Source organism: Heloderma suspectum, chromosome 1 (assembly GCF_057233095.1).
Source record: "Heloderma suspectum isolate Gila_16-S chromosome 1, 16-S_ref, whole genome shotgun sequence".
Classification (NCBI taxonomy): Eukaryota; Metazoa; Chordata; class Lepidosauria; order Squamata; family Helodermatidae; genus Heloderma; species Heloderma suspectum.
The window spans coordinates 186,174,513-186,190,271 of NC_139458.1; the positions used below are offsets into that span (position 1 = coordinate 186,174,513).

Sequence of the window (15,759 nt, forward strand, 5' to 3'; positions counted from 1 at the left end):
CTTCTTTTCCAGTACAACCTAAGGACTAAGAATTTCTTGGTTTTGCGGCTGTCCAGAGGGTGGCAGGATTTCACTGTTTTCAAAGTGAATTTAAAATGCAAATGAAAACACACTTCCTCTGCTCAACAGTCATTTTGTAATATGAAATTTGTCTAGTGCTAGATAAGCTGTAAACCATTATTGTAAATAAATACCTGCTAATGTTGATGAAGAAAATTAAATGTCATGATTCATAAGTCATAAAAATGTATGTACATACCCAGATACAGTGAATGTGCTATTTGAAAACTAAAAGCCTTAAAGTAAAACTTTAAGAACACAGTAATAAATGCAGTTTCAAGGTGAGGTTGACTTTCCTGATATCACTGCAAGGGGAATTATTCTACATACTCTTCTAAAGCAAAAATCTAAATCATAGAATAGTAGGTTTGGAAGGGGCCTATAAGACCATCGAGTCCAACCTCCTGTGTCAGTCAGACATGCTTCAGAAGGCTGGTCTTTCACGTGTCTCTGTCTTTTCCTTTTCTCTCTCTGCTTAAGCATGTCATGTATGGATTCTTTCCCTATTGACAGCTGCTATTTGTATGTTGTTGTTTTTAATCTGTCATACAGTGAAAATTGATGGGAATATGAAATGGCTAGGCCGCTGTTTGGATCAAGTGTGAAAAACATGCTTGTGTGAATCCACCCTCAGACACAGAAAATAACAGCCTCTGAATACAGTAACAACACTTCTTGGGTGCTTCCAAACAAGGATTTATAGCGCCATCACCCTGCCTCATTTATGGAATTTTATGGGTGTGGGCTCTAGAGAATGTAGTCTCCTACTCATAACTCTCCAGTACTTTTCCACCACTTCATCCACCTTTTTTCTCACTGCATGAAATCCATTAAGGAAGAAAGGATGGAGTAGCAGCCAAATGTCTTCTGACTGGTGGCTGTAAGAGCTGTCTATCTGGAAGCATAAACACGTTTCTGATATTGGACAAATGAGTGGTGCAAGCCTGTGCAGGCAACAGAATAAGGAGAGGCCTGAAGTGGTAAGGTGGACTGTATCACTTCAGATTACAAATGAGGGGAATATTATTTTTAAGAGCTCCTGCCCCTTATAAAACAAAAAACTCCATATAAAAATCTAGCACATCAGGGAGAAAGCTTCCATCATGGATTATTCCTTGTTGGGCTAGCCTAAAGAGAGTTTTTCACATAGGGGAGCATTCAGAAATGTAAGTTTGAAATGGTACAACCCATTCTACCACCTCAGGACTCTAGCACCTCATTCTCACCTCAGTCTGCTGCATGTGTAGAACAGGCCAGAGGCTGATCTATAACAATAAAAGAAGGTCTGCGATAACATCTCTGACCAGGGTCAGACTTCCCTAACCAGCACATAGCTTTACAGTCCATGCAGTTTGAAGCTAGGGAGATTAGTAGGCTGAGGGACAGAGTTATACAGCTGGCCCCTCGCCTGTTGTGGCAGCCCTCCTCAGGGAAACGTAGTGCATAGACTCTACTCTAAGGGGGCTGTAGGGGTACACCATGGTGGGGGCCATGCATGGGTTGCCAGTGGGTGTGGCTTCACTCCAGTGGGTTGGATGCAATGTGTCCAACTCTAACAGCTGGATAATGTTGCTTGAAGGCTTTGCTATCAAACCAAGAGCTATTCCAACCCATGAGAAACTGGGAATGTCCACTAGTAATATGATAAAGCAGGGTTGTTGTTTTTTAAGCTATTGCCATCAGTGTGGAATAGCTTCCAGCTTTTATTTCAACCAAATAGCAATTTGTAACAAAATGATTTGGTATAACAGAGTCTAATGCTCTGTGGCACTACACAGCCACAGAGCATTAGACTCGAAGCCAGCATGGATTTGTCAAGAACAAGTCCTGCCAGACGAATCTGATCTCATTTTTTGATCAAGTAAGCTCCCTTGTGGACTGGGAATGCTGTAGACATCATATACCTCGACTTCAGCAAAGCTTTCAACAAAGTGCCCCCTGATCTCTTGATGAGCAAACTAGCTCAAAGTGGGCTAGATGAAACAACAATCCGGTGGATCCACAGTTGGCTACAGAATCGCACTCAAAGAGTGCTTATCAATGGGACCTTCTCAAACTGGGGAGAGGTAATGAGCGGGGTACCGCAGGGCTCAGTCCTGGGCCCAGTGCTCTTCAACACGTTTATGAATGACTTGGAGGAGGAGGTGCAGGGAATGCTGATCAGATTTGCAGATGACACAAAATTGGGTGGGATAGCTAATACTTTGGAAGACAGAAACAAAATTCAAAGTGATCTGGATAGACTGGAGCGCTGGGCAGAAAACAACAGAATGACATTTAATAGGGATAACTGCCAAGTTCTGCACCTAGGAAAAAGAAACCAAATGCACAGTTACAAGATGGGGGATACGTGGCTCAACAACACTACAAGCGAGAAGGATCTTGGAATTGTTGCCGATCACAAGCTGAATATGAGCCAACAATGTGATGTGGCTGCCAAAAAGGCCAATGCTATTTTGGGCTGCATTAATAGAAGCATAGCTTCCAAATTGGTTGGAAGTACTAGCTCCCTTCTACTCAGAACTGGTTAGACCTCATCTGGAGTACTGTGTCCAGTTCTGGGCACCACACTTTAAGAAGGATGCAGACAAACTGGAGAGGGTTCAGAGGAGGGCAACAAAGATGATCAGGGGACTGGAAACAAAGCCCTATGAAGAGAGACTGAAAGAACTGGGCATGTTTAGCCTTGAGAAGAGAAGACTGAGGGGAGATATGATAGCGCTGTTCAAGTACTTGAAAGGTTGTCACAGAGAGGAAGGCCAGGATCTTTTCTCGATCATCCCAGAGTGCAGGACATGGATTCATGGGCTCAAGTTACAGGAAGCCAGATTCTGGCTGAACATCAGGAAAAACGTCCTGACTGTCAGAGCAATACGACAGTGGAACCAATTACCTAGGGAGGTGGTGGGCTCTCCCACACTGGAGGCATTCAAGATGAGGCTGGACAGCCATCTGTCAGGGATGCTCTGACTTGGATTCCTGCATTGAGCAGGGGGTTGGACTCAATGGCCTTGTAGGCCCCTTCCAACCCTACTATTTTATGATTCTATGATTCTACAGAGTACCATACAGTTCTACAATGGTTGGAGAATCTTGCTTCTCTTTTTAGCACAGAGCTCATTTAAGAAACAATCCTTAATTATAAATCTGGTTGATGAGTTGGAAGGTAAAGATCCATTTAATTACTGTGCAGTGTGTCATTATGGGCCAGGTTGGTTCATCACATATGTGCTACCCTAAGAGCATTTTGGAATTTAGTATACAGCTGGCCTGGCTTTAGATCCAGAGCTAAGCTACATGATCAGAAACTGCACATGATGCATTTGTGTCTGGTTTGGACTGTCCCACTTCGGACTGTGGATGGAACATTGAAAGTTGCAATGCTTCCCTACACATACAAAATTACCATGCCAGGGAGACGGTCATGATAGTGTGTTTTTAAATATATGGGTAAGCTACCAGTTGTGGTCCAAAGTGGTAGAGTACAGCAACATATTCATAACATAATATTGCTGAGTGTGTTAGAGTCAAACAGACCCATGCTGAAGCCTAATATACTGAAGTACATGAGAGCTGTTCACGTAGAAATTTCAGAGCATGTTGCAATAGTACAGGCTATGACTGCATTTGTTACACGTTCATACCCAGGGTGGCCACTTACACATCACCAAAAAGAAGAAACTCATCACCCCAAAAGAGGACAAAAGAGGACATGGATTTGCATAAGAGTTGCATGTATTAATTTATATGTATAGATGTACATTTAGAAATAATTACTATAATTCAAATAGAACTACAGTAATTTCACCATAGTGACCAAGTGACTGGTGTGCCTGCTCATTCTGCTGTCCAGGTGCTAACTCTGGAAGGGCAGCTTCAAGGCTGTTCTTTCTTATGATTGTTTATCTTTAAACTGGACATAGACTGGACTACCCTTCAAACAGAGGGTGCCTTCAAACAGACAAGGATTGTCTTCTCACAGCCTGTCAAACAGAGGACTATATAAAGCAGAACACATGACCATTCTACCCATGCCATGTTGTTGACACATGGACACAGTCACAAATGCAAGATAAGCACCATTTGGGGGATCTGTGTGTGAACATCTCCCTTCTTCTTGGAGTAATAGGCATCCATCTACCTTGCTGGAATCTTTTTTGGGAACCTTGCATCCAAATGAATGAAAGTATACCATGTAGCTTCAATAGATGAGGGTCCAAACGTTTTTTGAAGACATCATGTAGTCCTCTGAATGGTTTTTGAGTTTAGGAAATAGTCTATCCCTGCCCAAGCCAACGTTCACAAATGCGCATGCACAGATTTACAAGTGGGAGCCATTTGATGAATTGAATAGCTATGTGTTATATTGCAGTTTTCACTTCTCATACCTACTGTCTGACCAGCAATCATGCACGCGGGGGCTTTTGAGGGCAGGAATTTCCTCAGGCCACTGTGCTCTTGATAGCAAGAGAGATCCATCTGATGAAGGATCATGCTATCCCACAGAAGAGCTTTGCTCAATACTTCACGATTGCTCCATACTTTGCTGTTGATTTGATTTCAGTTGAAGACCCCGCTTTTCTAAGCCATACTTTTTTGAGACAGCAGATGTGATTATAACCTGCATAGCTACTCTGGTCCCATCTCCACTATCTCAAATTGAATAGATACACGGCAAGGGTCAACAGTGACATAAATCTGATATGTGGCTATCCAGTGTGTGATGTCATCTTGGCATTGATAAGAAAAGCAGTACCAGCTAAAGTGACTAAAATCCATTTCCAATCTCATCCCCTCCCAAAGAATTAAATTGACTGAGAGCTGAGAAACCATGATATTCTGCCCAAGGGATTCCAGTGAGTCCATGGCCAAACCAGCATCCAAGTCTCTAGAACAGGAGTGGGCAACTTGTAGCCCTCCAGATATTTTGGCCTATAACTCCCATGATCCCTCACTGTTGGCTATGCTGGTGAGGGGAGCTGATGGGAGCTGTAGGTCAAAACATCTGGAGGGCCACAAGCTACCCAACCCTGCTCTAGAGCCAGAGCTAACGCTACACACTGTCCATGCTGGCTCTCTAGGCAGTCTCTTGTTAGGCAGCTTTTTTAGAACAGCAGTCTGCCACTAGCAGGGAGGTCTTGCAACATGAGCCAGTTGTTCTGCCAGTTCCAATTCCAGTTTGAAAGCAATTAAGCTGCAAGAAACTACCTTGTTGCCCAGCTTGTAATTTCCTCCGTACACTCTGCTAGGACGCGTAGATAACACCAGGCAAAGCCAAGAATAGCTCTTGGGTCGTAAAATGATGGCATGCAGAATTAATGTGGTTTAAAAATGCAGTTTCTTCCAGACATTGTCTGGGTGAATACCAGGGGAAAGATAGCAAACCTGAAAGCCTACTGTGGGCAAGAACACTACCATTTTGCAGCCTGATTACATTGTAAATGCTAATGATGACATGGATTCTTATTACAGTCCTAGCATGTGTGATGTTGCAATTAAGGTTGTGCCAGGGTTGTCATTGTGACGCTTGTGAAATGTACTCAAGGCATAAGTCTCTCTGGCCTCTCGATCCTACTGGATGCAACCGTTAGCATTTGAACTGTATTGGAAGCTTGATACTGCTGATGCTGTAACTGAAGTCACCAGCTCTCTTCTGTTCCCATTGTGTGGAAGGTTTCCTTTGTTAATTGTAGCAATTCCATCTCTCCCTCACATCCCGCTGCTGGACAATGAATGGGGGGGTTGCAGATCAGATTAATGCTATGACTCTTTTAAATAGAAGGTATTCTTTGTTAACCTTCATGGAAAAAAGGACAATAAGGCAACAGGTGGGGAAATGGGTGGGATGGGATGTGTGATGCAAAAATTAGGGACTCGGATAAAATGTGATTTTTGAAGATGTGGCATAGTGACATTCTCATTATCATAAACATGGAGAGCCCTGGCCCAGTTCTCCCAGTGCTCTTGCTGGTCTGTATTCTTGATCAGTGTGACCTTGGGGTATATATGCTTTGGGGTATATAGGGTCTGTTAATACAATCCTAGAAAACTAATGTTGTAGGTTCCCCACATTTATTTCCCTGAAGAAGGCACATTAAGGCTGCAATCCTGTACACAATTACCTGAGAGTAATTCCCATTGAACTCAATGAGACTTACTTCTGAACAGACATATATAGGATTGCACTGTTAAGTTGGATGTTTAAACAAATGAAGTGTACTAGTCTAAATAGTAACACTCACCCGCCCTTTTTAATGTACCGTTCATTTAAATTGTGTGGACATTGCACCACTTGTACATTGCTGGCCAAGCCTTAGACATTTTAGCACCTGTATCCAAATTTAGGTGCAAAAATATCTAAAATGCCCCCCCACCCCTGTACTCTTGACTGGAGGCTGGAGCTCAATTTTAATTTTTAAGTGATACACATGAAATGGTGAGTGGAGGCAGGAAAATGGCTCCCCATCTGCAATCTGCTGCTCAAAGCAACTGCTGCACACTAAGGCTGGCCCTGTCTTCCTGTTCTTCCTCCATCACTTTTCTACACAAAGAACTTTTCTACATAAGGCTTTTAATCAGATGTTAATCCATTGTATCTACTTTCAGTTTCATCACAGAATTGAGATCCAAACAATACATGAGGAGCGTTTCCCTTCCTGCTTTTCTGCTACATAACCTCTAGGTGGCACTGTGGTATAGCAGAATAGCACAAATGCACAAGTAAAAAAAGTGTTTTCTTTCTTACAATTAAATACTACATTTTCCCTGCTCTAAAAAAATTTGCAAAAAGTGCTCTTTAGACACAGAAGTGAAACTGGAGGATCATGATGTCATCTAAAGAACCTATAAACAACCATGAGTAGGGAATGACAAGCGCATGATAAATGCCCCATGTAGAAAAGCCCTTATACTCAGGGCTGGCCTTATCGTTAAGTCAGAATGAGGCAGTTGCCCCAGGCGGTAGATGCTGGGTGATGCAGAGAGGGCAACCTGCTCTGCACCCCCTAAGTTGGCTGCTGCTTTCAGGTGCAGTGGAGGACACTATCCTATCACCAGTACCCAAGTAAGATTCACCTGCCAGTTCAGTTGGCTTCTGTAGGTAGAATGGAGGGGGTGCCATCTTCTTTGCCTCAGGCAGCAAAATGACTTGAACTGGCTCTGCTTATGCGCCCTCTTTTCCTGGTTTGTAGGCTTTGTTGGTCAGGACCCCCAAACTAGAGAGAATAAGCTGTAACCCAGAGAAGGGATGTATTTTTAAGATCCCAGTTTGGCTATCCCTCTGCCCCCCATACTCTGCCATGCCCTGCCACCTCAGAAGAGCAGCTTATGGGGAAGGGAAGCCAGGTCCAATCCTAGACCAAATGGCACCCCAGGTGAGGAGCATTTTCATTCCCCCTTCCATTTGTTAAACTTTGTAATATTTTTATTGCATTTTCCAACTTTGAAAACTGATTTATCTCTGTCCTCAAGTCCATGGATTTGCATGCTAGGTTCTATAAAGTTGTATTCATTCACAACATCTGAACTTTTTGTGGTATTCGTTTCAACGCTTGAGTGGTTATTTGAGTACACAATCTGTGAGAGGTATACTGTGAGCTGGCACCTCCTCAGGTGTGACGCCCCAGGCAGTTGCCTGGATCCCCTGCCACTAAAGGCAACTTGGAAGGAGGCCTACTAGAGAGATACAGAAGAGCTTGGCTTGTTCCCATTAAAGCCCTGTGCAGCTGTTACATCACTGTGTCCCGTGGATATCTCCTGGACCAGGGACTGTAGTAACTGCTTCTTTATGAGTGCAGCCACAATGCTTGCTCGCCTTCTCGCTTTGTTCTGAACTAAATATACCCAGAGACAGCAGAAGCCCCCAGAGCCCCCTTCCACAACCTGGTGCTCTCTAGATGTTTGGGGCATCAACTCCCATCAACCCCAGCCAGCCTTGGGGCCAAATCTAGTCCTCCAGGATTCCCCCAAAGGCCATGCCCCTTCCACCCGCTTTCCCCCAACCACTAACTGTTTGGTGGTTTCCTGGATTTTGGGCAGCCCCCCCACCCCGCCATTCTAAAATGTGGGAATGCCTCTCCTAAGGCTTAGTTACAGGGAGTAAGAGCTTTAAGCTAAATTATGCTGGGATTTTTGGTATTTGGGGGGTTTGTTCCACCACTTTTGCCTTTGGCCCACTCACCACTGCAATATGGCCCACCACTGTAATACAGCCCCCGCGAGGTCCTCTAAAATGGGATTTGACCCTCAGGCTGAAGGAGGTTCTGCACCCCTGCCTTGACATAGAACATATACAACAGCAGCCTTCATAGGTAAAGACTTCTTTGAAGCCACACATCTTTGAAGTTCACATCAACAATCTGCACCAATGCAGGCTTCTAGATTCCACTGCATAAGGGCTGGGCTTGAATGGAGGCAAACTACTCAGCTCTTCCATCTTTAAGGTTGGCCCCCCTCCTCCTCAGTCACCACACCTTTGGGCAGACAATGAGTATCGCTATTAAGGATAGAGACCCTTTCTTCAGGTTGTCACCTGGTAATCCTGCCCAACGTGCATCTCTAGCACATGTCCAATTTCAGGCACAGGTATCTACTTTTCTAATGTTACAGGGCTCAGCACTGAGCAAACTCAAAACTCATCAGTATGAAATCACTCTGAATGTGATTGTGTTTCATTCTTTGAAAAAGATTTGCAGGACACAGGACCAATAGAAAATGGATGAGGCCAGCAGGGGACATGATGCTAATGTGATGTTACGCTCCATGCTAGTATTGCCCTTCTGAGTTAAGCACAGAGATCTTTGTGTTTTAGTGATATTTGACGAAGAAGTTTCCTTAGCAGCATGTGCTTTTTAGGTGTTTTTTTTAAGCCTTCAGTAATAAAACGGACATTTTCCATTGCCCAAGGGAAAAAAAACACAGCAGGAGTTTTATATTTATTCAGAAAAGTAGTTGATTTGCAAACCAAGTCAGCAATTAGAAATGGCTTAGTATAAAAAGGCTGTGAATATAAGGTGCCCCCAAATGAAAATAACAGCTCATAAACTCATCTATGCATCAAGTTAGAATTGCAAAGGCATCTAGAGAGTCATTCCAAGTAGGCACCTCTCAGCTGCAGAGTTCTTTTCCCCTGGAGACTTCAGCAATGGCTGAACATCTTCCAGAAGCAATGTAAGACTTCTTTATTTCAACTGGCCAGGAATAGGGTGGTGTGGGAGTAGAGTTTTAATATTTGTAACTTTCCCCTCTCCCCCCCCAACTGCTTTTCATCATGTTATTATCCAGCTGAACCTGGTCTGAGGGACAGACCAGAAATCTCCACATTCTTATTATAAATTCAGCAAGGAAAGCAAATGTGCACAATATTCTTAATTTACACAATGTTATATGGAGGATAAGGTCTTTTTCTTCTTTACTGAAGTGCCATAAGGACTGATGGAAGGACTGGTAGAAGACAGCTGAGGCTGAAGGGGTAGGAGAAAGCTAATGTACACATATATAGATGTTGCAATGTTTTTGGCCCATCACTAGTGTTGACATACTGGGTCAAAGTGTTCCCACCATTATGCTCTTTTGATGCATCATCTAGAAATAAGTTAACTAAGGATGAATTTCAGTGTTTTTTTCTTTCCTTTTACCTGTGACTTTTTGTAATTCTACAAAGTCAAGTGAGATTTTGTAGTCTCATCTCATGCAACTAGGTCATGACATGTGATGGATCACAATTTTCCAAACCTAGTTGAAATAAGTCCAATTTTTTAGCTTTTATAGTGGTAAGCCAGAAGTAGGTTAGTGCACCTGAAAAAACTGGTATGCTATGACACATAAAAACTCCTTGCCACTATCATGGGTAGATATGAATGCTTTACCTTTTCAGGAGCGGAACCTGTTTGTGTAAGCTTATCAAAACCAAGTTGCTTGTTCTGGACAGAGATATATGAAACAAGTAGGATCACTTCTCCATAGTGATCAATTACCTACTGTTAACCCTTGCAGACAGCTGGGCCACCTTGACATGATCATAGAAGTAAGACCATAGCACAGATGGTAAAGCACATGTTTTGCGTGCAGATGGTTCAATTCCAGGCCTCTCTAGTTCAAAGGTTCAGGTAGCAGGTGATGGGAAAGGCCTCTGCCTGAGGGCCCAGAGAGCCACTGCCAATCAGAATAGATAGTACTGAGCTGGATGGACCAATGGCCTGTCTCGGGCTGAATCTACAATTACCACCTTTTTTCGCTTCCAATGAGGTTGCACCACCCACCTGTCACACTACGCAGTAGTCGCCTCGAATTGGAACCGGAATTTCCCACTTCCATGTTCCCACTTTCAATACCCTAATATCCTGGTATTTCCCCTTAATGTGCTCTGATTTTCCACCTTCACTACTGTATCCGGTCGTAATCCCTTCACCCATCTGTCCATATACGGCAGTGTTTATATTTCCCTCCTGTCCAATCACAGCTCTCGACGGCCCCATGTCTTCTTCCGGCTACTGATCACATAGCTTGCTCAGCAGCCCCTGTTTCCTCAGCAACAAGCAAAGGGCTGGATGTGCACGTGCTTGTCTGATCTTGGAAGCTAAGCGGGGTCGGCCCCTATCGGTAGATGGATGGGAGACTGCCTGGGAATCAGGCTTCCTGCACTGAGCAGGGGGTTGTTGTATCCCTTCAAATGAGACTAAGTTTTACCCCTTCCTATCCCCTGCTCAGGATTTTTTTTTAAAATTCAGGCGTTATCCTCGCAGAATCGGGGCTTCTCCACAATGTGTTTTTTTTAATTCAGGCATGATCCTTGAAGATTCGAAGTTGTGAAGCTTCACAACTTCGAATCTTTGAAGATCATGCCTGAATTAGGGGGGAAAAAAATGGCGGAGAAGCCCCGATTCTGTGAGGATAACGCCTTAATTTTTTAAAAAAACATCCGGACGGGGGATAGGAGGGGGGAAAACTTAATCTCATTTGAAGGGATAGAACAACCCCCTGCTCAATGCAGGAAGCCTGATTCCCAGGCGGTCACCCATCCAACTACTGACCGGGGCCAACCCTGCTTAGCATCCGAGATCAGACAAGCGCGCGCAGGAAAACAGCACAGTGCTTGAGTGTGAACCGATCTCGCGCATTCGATGAAGCACTGCAATGGGGAAAATGGGTGAGTGTGAATAATCACGTTTTAGTGTGAGAGCATTTAACCCGACGGGACACTGAATTCATTGCAATGGCAGGTGCAATGTAGATTGGCCCTTGGTCTAAGGCAGCCTCCTCTGTTCCCTTTTATACTAATGCCCCAGGGAGAAGTTAATCTGGGAAAATCAGTGTGCTCTCTGATGACACCAGCTGCCTACTTCTGTAGAGAAGTCCTTTTGGCCACTGGAATATCCTCTCCTGACTCCAAGCTGATCCAGCCTCTACCTCAGGTTGATTCCAGTGCAGAAAAATGGACTGCAGGGCTCAAAAGTACAACCTCTATATGCTCCGCCACACAGAGCTCAGCTTGTGTAAATTACTATAGTGGCATTGAATCTAACAACATTACATTGATTTACCCAAAGATGCGAACCTACAAGCTGGTATTTATTAAAAGATGTATACGCCACCTTTTAGGGTTAACCCTCCCAAGGCAGCATACACAATTTAAAACCTCAAAACACAATAAAATAATTATTAAAAACAATAATAAAATAATAACGTCAAAATTAATAATTAAAACCAAATAACACTACATACATGATGATACCCAATGAAGTCCTCAATTACAGGCCAAGGTAAATAGGTAAATCCTTAGGGCCTGCTTGAAGGGCTGTAATGATGAGGCCTGGTGGACATCAAATGGAACAGAGTTCCACAAGTGGGGGGCCACTACTGAGAAGGCCCTATCCTTCATGCTCACGAGCCTAATTGCTTTGACATGTGGGCATGCAAGCAGGACTTCTGATCTCAGGGTGTGGGCAGGGTTTGTTTGGTTTTTTGTAATTAATGTTTTATTGTGAAATTTCAACAAAAAACAAAACAGAGGGAAAGAAAAACATGTAGCTTCATAAATTTGAATATATCACCGTCATATGCATGCATATGGTGTGTGTGTGTGTGTGTGTGTGTATGAATGAATGAAATGACTTTCTAAGAATTATACACAAACCTCAACAAAAGCATATCAAATATCGATATAAGTATCTGTTCACAAGTGGCATCTATATCCTACCCAAGCAGGTTGGTATGGGTGAAGGTGGTTCTTCAAGTAACCTGAACCCAAACCATTTAGGGCTTTAAAGGCTGCCCTTCGGGGCTTTAAAACCCAATACAACCTTTAAATTTGGCCTGGAAATACAGTGGCAACCAATACTGCTACTACAATATGGGTGTCACATTATCCCACAGCCTAGTACCTACCAGTACTTGAGTGGCTGCGTTTTGTGTCAGTTGAAGTTTCCAAACTATCTTTAGAGGCAGCTCCACATAGAGCACATTACAGTAATCCTGCTTGGATGATACTAGAGAATGGATAACCAAAGCAAAGACGAGCCTCTCCAGATAGGGTTGCAGTTGTTGTACCAGACTAAGTTGGTAAAAAGCACTCCTGGTCACTGTCACCACCTGAGCTTCCCAGGTAGTGATATGTCCAGGAGAATTCCCTAACTGTGTATTTGGTCCTTCAGGGGGAATGCATCCCCATCTAGGACCAGTTGCAATGTTCCATCCAGAGTAGTTGGCTTCCCTACCCAGGGTACCTCCAACTTGTCTGGATTAAGTTTCAGCTCATTCACCCTCATCCATCCCATAAACTCTCTCTGGTAAATCTCATGAATAATAAATGTTGAAGAAGATAAACAGTGTTCAAGTTTATTTACAGAGATTGGTAATAAATTCATATCTTCTTTATTGTGTTCACCGGTAAGTAGTTCCATTGTAGTAATTAAATTAATTCTGTCTTGCTACTTACTAGCCTCGTCCTGGGCCCAATCTACATGGAAATGGAATGAGAAGCGCTTTCTGGTGATATCAAGATTTTCATGATATCCCTGATGGACCTGCTTTGGTCCATCAGGGACACATGAAGCAAGAAAAGTGGGCTATACACTATCTAAAAACCCTCTATCACAGGTCACACAGCACTTGAAGCCCCCATACTTCGGGGTTGGGTGGGTGGAGTAGAATTGAACGTCATCAACCCCATAGGTGCTGCTTAGTGAATGAGAGAGGCTTGTTCCTCGCCCCTGTCCACCCTCCCCTGCTCAGGGAAGTTTACTGGAAGCACTGAATTAAGCTCCTGTAATTTACCCCACATCTCTCCCCTCTCATCCACCATTGGGATATTGTGGAAGATTAAAAGTTAGTGTGCTGTTGTGAATGGGAAAAACAGGCTACATAATCTGAATGGGTGAAGCAGCTACTGCGCTATTGTGAATTCTTGAAACCATGCTACTGCACTATTATGAATGGGAAAAACAGGCTACGTGTGGTGAACGGGTAAAGCAGCTACTGTGGTATTGTGAAAGCTTGAAACTGCGCTATGGGAAAATGGGAATGGGAAAAACAGGCTACATAATCTGAATGTGTAAAGTAGCTATTGCGCTATTGTTAATTATTGAAAAAGTGCTATTGTCAATGGGGAAAACAGGCTACATGCTGTGAATGGGTAAAGCAGCTACTGTGCTAGGCTACATATTGTGAATAGGAAAACAGCACTACTGTGATATAGTGAAAGGATGAAATAGAGCAAAGTAGTGGTAAGTGGGAAAGAAAGCCTGTGTCCAAAAGTGGCCTACTGCGAATGGGGAAAAAGAGGGAATGGGGGGAAGGGAAGGGAGTAGCCCCACCCCTTGGCCATGTCACTGCCAGGTCACAGCCAGGTCACAGAGGCATGCCCAGGATTTAATGCGGGGGGATGGAGCACACTGCAGCAGAACTGTGCTTAATGGAAAAAAGATGCCCTAAAAGGACTTTCCAAAAATGCACCTTTTCCAGAGGGAAGCTGTAGGGTTGCTGCAGATTGGCAACAGCGTCATCTATTGTGAATGACTCTGATATGCTCTCGCTCGACACTAAACTGGCCATGTAGATTGGGCCCTGGTCAGCTTTGCTTTTCATAGCATCTTCATGAGAAGTTTAGGGTGCAACAGACAGCACCAGCAGAAAGCTCTTAGATGCTTTTTATGTTGCTTTAAAAAAAAAAATCTCCCTGACACCATTTATGCAAGCAATCATGCTTCAAATGAAACCTATTGAAAGAAACATATTGTTCTTGGGATGCTAGCAGGCACTTCAGTAGCCAAAAATAAACCTTGAATATGAATAAAAGAGAAACCGAGATCCATTAAAGTACTATACACCCATCAGTAACAGAACCACTCTAGTAAAAACCTTTCCCCTTTTACTTCTTGTTAAAAGGCAAATTTCAGTTTCTGATCAATAAAGTGTTTGTGCCATATAATTGCTCATGTCATAGGAGGTGTAGGAAAAACAACCATTTTTTGAAATGTAGTTAGGACAAGCTCATATCTGGGATCATTTGGAGTAATACATGCTGATTTTGGAAGAACAAAATAGAGAAAAATGCATCTTTAAGTTCTTCAAACAACATCAGCAGACAGCAAGAAAGCACGGGCCTTCTCTTACCAAGGCCTTCATTTGCCACCACTGCTGCTGTCCTTGGAAGCTTCCTAATCAAGTCAGAACATTGGTCCATCTACCTCAGCCATAAGGAACCTCTGACTCACTGGCCCAAAATGGCACAAAGGGGTTCTCCATGGCATCCATCCTGCCAAGCTTCTTCCCCAGGCCCTGCCCCTTTCCCATGCCCCAACAATGAGAGGGGAAAGGGCACATCCCTGATCTTCAGCAGATGGGAGATAACCCATGTGGATATTCAATATTCATGTGGATGACCCCCAGTATTCTACAGTTCTCCATTTTCTTTCATTATCTTCTTTTCATCTTAAGCTCTGGTATGACTCATCTACACATTCTTTGGTGCATTGTTCTTCATCTTGGTTTTAGAATTGCTCTATTTCTGTCCTCTCGGTTGTTGAATTTCTTTTGTCGGACCATCATTTATATTATGGTCCGTTATAGTCCTCTTCTTTACGCTCTTTATGCTCTATTTCTCGCTCCTTCCATGATCTACATTCTATTAACTATGAGGCTTTTTCTCAAGCATTGTCTTCCTCTCTTCCTTTTGTTATTTCTGCTGGCTCCCTGGACTCAGTTGTTTCTGCTTTTAATTCTTCTTTATCCTCAATTCTTTATAATTTTGCTCCATCATCAGTTCAGTTTGCCCTACTCACCCCCAGCCTTGGCTCACTCCCTTTACTCATTATCTTTACTCTTATGCCCAGGCAGTTGAATATCTCTGGTGGAGGACTAGGGAGTGGGTGGACTATATTCATTGCAAATTTATTATTTCCTCTGTTTCTTCTGCTATTTCTTTGTCCAAACAGCAGTGCTGTTCATTGATAATTCAGGTGAACTCTAAGCACCCTCAGCAGCCTTTTGCTACTTTTAACTCTCTCTTAAAGCCTGTTCATAGAATCATAGAATAGTAGGGTTGGAAGGGATCTAAAAGGCCATCAAGTCCAACCCCCTGCTCAGTGCAGGAATCCAAGTCAGAGCATCCCTGACAGATGGCTGTCCAGCCTCGTCTTGAATGCCTCCAGTGTGGGAGAGCCCACTACCTCCCTAGGTCATTGGTTCATTGTTGTATTGCTC

At 43.5% G+C, this 15,759-nt stretch overlaps 1 protein-coding gene across 1 annotated transcript in view; it reads left to right on the forward strand.

Annotated features, from left to right (window-relative positions):
• Positions 1 to 15,759, forward strand: part of MYO3B (myosin IIIB) — a 331,093-nt gene that overhangs the window by 93,727 nt on the left and 221,607 nt on the right. The window lies entirely within an intron of this gene.